Source organism: Piliocolobus tephrosceles, chromosome 16 (genome assembly GCF_002776525.5).
Source record: "Piliocolobus tephrosceles isolate RC106 chromosome 16, ASM277652v3, whole genome shotgun sequence".
NCBI classification, from domain to species: Eukaryota; Metazoa; Chordata; class Mammalia; order Primates; family Cercopithecidae; genus Piliocolobus; species Piliocolobus tephrosceles.
Window position 1 is genome coordinate 37,117,890 of NC_045449.1, and position 7,751 is coordinate 37,125,640.

Sequence of the window (7,751 nt, forward strand, 5' to 3'; positions counted from 1 at the left end):
AGAAAGAAAGAAAGAAAGAAAGAAAGAAAGAAAGAAAGAAAGAAAGAGAGAGAGAGAGAAAAGAAGAAGAAAAGGAAAAAAGGAAAGAAGGAAGGAAGGAAGGAAGGAAGGAGGGAAAAGAGAGAGAGCATGGGCTCTAGCCACAGACTGTGTGGTTCAAATCTCATGAGTGCCACTTTGTAACTGTGTCATGTTGGGAAAGTTATTTAAACCTTCTTTCCTTCAAGTTTTCCATCTGTAAAATGGGTAGAATAACAGCCCCAGCTCAGAGGTATATGATTAAGTGAACAAACAGCTATAAAACACTTAGAGCAGGTGCCTGGCATTTAGCAAGCACTCAATAAGGACAACTGTTCCTATTCCCACTGCAGCAGCAGTGCCTATTATATTCTCCATTTCCCTAGACCTTTCTGTGGTAGTGGAGTTTGCAGGAATCCTCATCTGCACTATCTTTCATTGCATCTCCTCCTGGCCACTGTTGCTCATATCTGCCATATTGATGAGAAAGGAGTGTGATGGTGACCAGGGTTTTCCAGAGGGTCTCAAAACAAAATAAATAAAATAAATAAAAAATTAGCCAGGCGTGGTGGCATGTGCCTGTGTTCTCAGCTACTTGGGAAGCTGAGAGGGGAGGATCACTTGAGTTCAGGAAGTTGAAACTGCAGTGAGCTGTGTTGGCAACACTACGCTCCAGCCTGTGCAACAGAGCAAAACCCTATCTTGAAAGAAAAATTAAAAAGATGGATAGCAGTGCTGAGCTTTGGGGCCGTTCATGGCACTGTTCTGTGTTGTCGTTAGCAAATAATAACAATTAACATTTATTGCCCTGTGCTAAGACTCTTACGTATATAATTTCTTTTGCTTCCCCTAGTAACCCTATAGAGAGGGTACTATTATTGCCTTGCTTTTGCAGATAAGATTAAGGTACGGGGAATCTGAAAAATGTGTCCGAGGTCACACACCTAGTAAATGGCAGAGCTAGGACTCAAGCCCAGGGAGTCTCCCAAACCCGTGCATTCATGCCGCATGCTGTTCTTCTACCAGAAACAGGAACCAGCAGCTCTTGGCACTAACCCTAACCCCAACAGTTCTAAAGTCCTGTTCAAGGGCAGAAGGAGGGACTTGCAGGTTCACATAATTCCTGCATGAGCTTTGGAACCAGGCAGCGCGAAATTCACACCGAGCCTGGCAACTCACGGTGAGGACTGCTTCTCAGCTTGGCCTCCAGCCTCCTCTTCTCCACCCAGCTCCAGCTGTGGCTGCCTGCTCCTTTCTGCCATTTTCCAGCATTGTTATCTTAACACACAGTGAAACAAAAGTGCTACAACCCCGTCTGTGTCCAGCCCCGTCCTCTCTTGCTTTCCGCCCAACATCAACAGACCACAGCGCCCCCTCCGTTTCCCCAGAAAGAGGTTGCTCACCTACACTCACAATAATAGTGAATGATGTGAAATTTACTGAAAGTTTCAAGGCAGAGCTGGGGAAGGGGATCTACTGAAAACAATTTCATTTTTATTCTTCCATACTTCTTTTTAGCCTACCACCCATTTCTTGTCACCCCACCACCACCACCACTTGGCTTTTCTCCCCACACATTCCCTGCCATGGTAGGGGTGGTGACCCAGAGGGGACTTCTCTCTTCTCCATGTCTTGGCCTTCTCTGCGGTTTTTCTTGGACCCCTGCTCCAGTTAACCACCATCTTTTCTTATCCAGCACACCTTTGGGTGCCTCCCTCCAGCCCAGGTGGTTTGTTAAAAGTGTTTCTTCTGAGTAAGTGCCATTCTCCCCCTGCAAGGGGCTTCCTTGGCCAGTAACCATTTGTTAAAGCTCTTTAGTAAAAGGACAACGATGAAAATGGCCATTATAGCCAGAGCTGTAGTGCTTATCTTGGGAAGGGAAGCACGACAGACTTTGCCTGCACTGGCCTTTCCCCCACTTCCTCAATTTCCAAAGGTCACTGATTTCAAAGGTCTTGGCAAGTCTGCCCTGAGCGCCTCTTTTCCCATCTGTGGGTTTCTAGCTCCTCCTAACAGCAAGAGGGATTTGTCTCTGAAGGTTGCCAAAGGGAGTGGCAAGAACCTCTCAGAGAGCAATTACATTGAAGAGCCCTCCCTGGAGAACAGGCTCTTTCTCTTCCAAATTGGAAAATCCTCACATTGTGCCAATTAGTCCAGAGGGAACTTGGAACTTTACCAGCCGAAACACTCACAACTCTTAAAGGGAAAATGAGCAAGGAACAAAGGCAACCTTCAAGGGGCCGTGGCAGGAGCCAGGTGGCTTTTAAAGAAAAAGCACAAGGTAAGAACGAGCTGTGACCCTGGTGGAACACAGCGTTAAATCCATCTCAGAAACAACCATCACTGATTAAAGTTAAATTCGGGGCTTTTTTCTCCTGAGAAAGTGTAGATTTCATTGCCAAATGCTACAGCCAACCCCAGTACCCTGGAGGTGAAATGTCTATTTTGAAAAAAGATATAACATCAGAAACATCTTGCTGCCCATAAGTGAAGGGATTATATGACCCACTGAAGGTTAATTATTTATTATAGTAACAGGATAGCCCCAGCCTGGACAACATAGAGAGACCCTGTCTCTACCAAAAATTTAAAAGTTGACTGGGTGTAGTAGTGCTCACCTGTGATCCCAGCTACTTGGGAGGTTGGAGGATCACTTGAGTCCAGGAGGTCGAGGCTGCAATGAGCTGTGATTGTGCCACTGCACTCTAGCCTGAGTGACAGAGCAAGATCGTGTCCTACCCCCCCCCCCAAAAAAAATGACTGTTCAGGCACTGCACAATGACTCACCTCTGTAATCCTAGCACTTTGGGAGGCTGAGGCCGGTGGATTGCTTGAGCTCAGGAGTTTGAGACCAGCCTGGACAACATGGTGAAACCCCATTTCTACAAAAAATACAAAAAAATTAGACGGGCATGGTGGCTTATGCCTGTATTCCCAGCTACTAGAGGGCTAAGGTGGGAGGATCCCTTGAGCTCAGGACGCAGAGGTTGAAGTGAGCTGAGATTGCGCCACCGTACTCCACCCTGGGTGACAGAGTGAGACCCTGTCTCAAAAAAAAAAAAAAAAACAAAAATGGCAAACATGGTTACATGTTCCTTTTTAATCATATTGGCTTTGGGATGCTGTGTAAGATTTATTTTGAAATATATTTGCTGCCTTTCTTACACTTAGCCAAAGACAACATCCAACTTTGTTTGCTGTCCCCAGGTGAACAGTAGCTGATTGACTGGAGGAGTCTGAAGGTATGCAGGCTGGCAGAAGGAAGCTGGCTTGGATGAACATCTTGCCATATGGAGTCACAAATTGAATGGCCCCTTTTCAGCTTGGTTGAGAGCAAGCTCCTGAAGCTTCAATCTGGGGTCAGTTTGGGGAAAAGAAGAAATTTTACAGAAACTGTCCAGGACACATCACATGTAGGTTGGAAGAGGGACATTGACAGGGGCAATCTAGTCCAGGGTGAGCTCTGTATGCCAGAGGACACCAGACCAAGGTATGTCATTGATGATACTATTTAATTTCAGAGGGAGTCAGTCGGATGCAGCTCTTGCTTTTGAGTTTAGCCCTAATGTTCTCAGCTGACAAATTTCTTTTTTTTCTTTTGAGGTAGGGTCTCACTGTCACCCAGGGTGGAGTGCAGCAGTGCCATCACAGCTCAGGCGGTCCTCCCACCTCAGCCTCCCAAGTAGTTAGGACTACAGGCATGCACCGCCGTACTTGGCTAATTTTTGTATTTTTTGTAGAGACAGGGTTTCACCGTGTTGCCCAGGCTTGTCTATAACTCCTTGGCTCAAGCAATCCTCCCACCTTGGCTTCCCAAAGTGCTGGGATTATAGGCATTAGCCACGGTGCCCAGCTTGGCTGACAAATTCTAATGGCAGAAAAAACGAAATACCAAGATTGTTTGTAAACATCACAGCAAAATATTGCATTTATTTCACTGCCCCCTGAAGTGACCACGTTTTTGTTTTGTTTTGTTTTGTTTTGTGACAGGGGTCTCACTCTATCACCCAGAAAAACCTTAAAGAAAAATCACCTTAAAGAAAAAGCACAAGGTAAGAACGAGCTGTGACTCTGGTGGAACACAGCGTTAAATCCATCTCAGAAATAACCATCACTGATTAAAGTTAAATTCGGGGCTTTCACCCAGGTTGCAGTGCAGTGGCATGATCATAGCTCACTGCAGCCTCAACTTCCTGGGCTCAAGTGATTCTCACCCCCCACACTCTTAAGTAACTGGAACTACAGGCATGCACCACCATGCCCGGCTATTTTTTTTATTTTTATTTTTATTTGTAGAGATAGGATCTCGCTATATTGCCCAGGCTGGTCTAGAACTCCTGGGCTCAAATGATCCTCCCACCTCGGCCTCCCAAAGTGCTGAGGTTACATGTCTGAGTCATTGCACCCAGTCAGTGACCACTTTTGAGAAACAAAAAAACAAATTCCCAATCCTAATGTATCATGGATCTGAGCCCCAAAGCATTGTGTCTTCAACAGATTTGATTTACTTTAACTAAGTACATTCTTAAAAATAAATAAATAGAGAGAGGGTCTCCCTATGTTGCCCAGGCTGGTCTTGAACTCCTGAGCTCAAGTGACCCTCCATGTTGGCCTCCCAAAGGGCTGGGATTACAGGTGTGAGCCACTGCATCTGGCTTTAATCAAGTACATTCTAACACAACTTCTTTTAATTTAGGGTTTGGGGTTTTTTTTTTTTTTCTTTACTTTTTTACATTGGTGTATTAATTTTTAAATATTTTCTCAGCAGTTGCTTTTTCCTAATTCAGATGAAAACAGGACCTGGCTTGGGCTTTAGCAAATTAAAACAAGTTATGCTTCTACGAGCAGAGTTAAATGTGTTCCCAGAGAGTTGCCAGTGCCACTTTATTTTTGGTTACAGTTCTCTCAAGCTTACCTTTTAATAGCTCTTGAAGTAGGGGCAGTAATCCTTGGGAACAAGACAAACCAGTTTTCTCCCCTCTACCCCACAACTCCCTTTTGCCTTTACCTGAAACAACTGAATTAGAAGCTGAATGTCATGAATCCTATAGTTTTACTTGAAATTTCCTGCTGCTGACACTGATGTTTTCTTTTTTGTTAGAATCAGGAACACTTAAAAAGTCAAACCTCCTCATGACCTGATCTCAAAGTATATTTGAATTTTTTTTTTTTTTTTTTTTTTTTTTGAGATGGAGTTTTGCTCTTGTTGCCCAGGCTGGGGTGCAATGGCGCAGTCTTGGCTCACTGCAGCCTCTGCCTCCCAGGTTCAAGTGATTCTCCTGCCTCACCCTCCTCCTGAGTAGCTGGAATTACAGGCACCTGCCAGCACACCCAGCTAATTTTTGTATTTTTGGTAGAGATGGGGTTTCACCACGTTGGCCAGGCTGGTCTTGAACTCCTGACCTCTGGTGATCCGCCCACCTCAGCCTCCCAAAGTGCGGAGATTACAGGCATGAGCCGCTGCACCCGGCCTGTAATGTTTTTTTCCCATGGCAATATTTCTCAGCTACTCTGGGCTTATGAAGAAGAGTATAACAATGCCTTTCCCAGTTTTAAAACCACATTATATTTAGTCAGAATTAGGCAAGGCTGTGAGTGATAGAAAACCCAAACCAACGGTAGCTTAAGACAGAAATTTATTTCTCTCCCGTGTAAAGCAAGAAAAGGAGTACAAAGGTGGAATGGTGGCTCCAGTCCTCAAAATCCTCAGGGACCTCGGCTCATTCTAGCATATCTTCTTACCATGATCCCAAATAGTTGCATTCACATTACAGCCAGCAAAATAAAAGATGGGGAAAGGGAACAAAAGGCACACCAAAGGGGACGGTTTCCAGCTGCTGCCAGAAGAATACGTCTGTTTATATCCTGGTGGCCAGAACTTAGTCACGTGGCCACACTTAACTGCTGGGAAATGTAGTATTTTTTTTTTTTTTTTTTCTGGATGGCTGTGTGCCCAGTTAAAAATTCTACCTTGGCCGGGCGCAGTGGCTCATGCCTGTAATCCCAGCACTTTGGGAGGCTGAGGTGGGCGGATCACCTGGTCGGGAGTTCGAGACCAGCCTGGCCAACATGGAGAAACCCCGTCTTAACTAAAAATACAAAAAATTAGCCAGGCGTGGTGGAGCATGCCTGTAATCCCAGCTACTCAGGAAGCTGAGGCAGTAGAATCGCTTGAACCCGGAAGGCAGAGGTTGCAGTGAGCCAAGATCATGTCATTGTACTCAAGCCTGGGCAACAAGAGTGAAACTCCATCTCAAAAAAGAAAAAGAAAAAGAAATGGGACTGGCACAAGTGCCTCTTGCCTGTACTCTCAGCACTTTGGGCAGCTGAGGTGGGAGAATTGCTTGAAGCCAGAAACTCGAGACCAACCTAGTCAAAATAGTGAAACCCTGTCTCTACAAAAAAAAAAAAAATTTTTTTTTTTTTAAAAAGAAGTAGGGCCGTTAGGAGTGATTTGTTCATGAGGGTGGAACCCTCATGAAAGGGCTCTCACCAGACACCAAACCTGCTGGCTTCTTGGTTTTGTACTTTCCAGGCTCCAGAACTGTGAGGAATAAATTTCCATTGTTTATAAATGCCCTAGTCTAAGGTAATTTTGTTATAACAGCAGGAAGGGACTAAGACACTATGTAGCTTCATGACACCCGACACAAGGCATTTAGAAAAAAAGGGTTTTCTTCTTCACAATGAAAGGAAAAACTTAGTACTTCGCTTGTGACACCGGATGTGTGTGTGTAGCAGGGGTTCCTATGCCAAGCAATTCTCCAATTCCCTGGAGACAGCAGCTGGGTATCCTACAATTCAATTCAATTCTGACATGATCTATCTGAGGTTAGTACCAACCCCACAGTTGGTTGCCAATCAAAGGTCCAGGTTGTCACCTGGTGTTTCTGACAAGCTATGAGTCAGAGGGTTCCATGATCCCTTTCTTGAGTTTAATCATTTGCTAGAACAGCTCACAGAACTCAGGAAATGGTTGTTAATCCATTCTCACATTGCTATAAAGAAATACCCGATTGGGAGGCTGAGGTGGGCGGATCACGAGGTCAGGAGATTCAGACCATCCTGGCTAACACGGTGAAACCCCATCTCTACTAAAAATACAAAAAATTAGCCGGGTGTGGTGGCAGGCACCTGTAGTCCCAGCTACTCTGAAGGCTGAGGCAGGAGAATGGTGTGAACCCGGAAGGTGGAGCTTGCAGTGAGCCGAGATTGCACCACTGCACTCCAGCCTGGGCGACAGAGCGAGACTCCATCTCAAAAAAAAAAAAGAAAGAAATACCTGAGACTGGGTAATTTGTAAAGAAAAGAGGTTTAATTGGCTCATGATTCTGCATGTTGTATGGGAAGCATGGTGCTGGCATCTGCTCAGCTTCTTGGGAGTCCTCAGGAAACTTACAATCATGGTGAAGGTGAAGGGGGAGCAGGCACCTCACACGGCCAGAGCAGGAGCAAGAGAGAGACTGAGGTGCTGAGAAGCGTTTGAACCAGAGCAACTCCATCTCGAATAGGGACTGGATGAAACAAGACTGAGACCTTCTGGGCTGCATTCCCAGGAGGTTAAGTCATTCTTAGTCAGAGAATGAAATAGGAGGTCAGCATGAGACACAGGTCATAAAGACCTTGCTGATAAAACAGGTTGCAGTAAAGAAGCTGACCAAAATCCACCAAAACCAAGATGGCAACAAGAGTGACCTGTGGTTGTTCTCACTGCTACAGTCCCAGCAGCATCA

The 7,751-nt window shown here is 45.3% G+C and overlaps 1 pseudogene across 1 annotated transcript in view; it reads right to left on the reverse strand.

The window, feature by feature from the left end:
• Window positions 1-1,280, reverse strand: part of LOC111537252 — a 9,665-nt pseudogene extending 8,385 nt beyond the window's left edge. Inside the window, exon 1 of the transcript XR_003309909.1 lies at window positions 1,198-1,280. The product of XR_003309909.1 is annotated as an E3 ubiquitin-protein ligase RNF126-like (transcript). The remainder of the gene's footprint in view (window positions 1-1,197) is intronic.
• Between the last annotated feature and the right edge of the window lie 6,471 nt (window positions 1,281-7,751).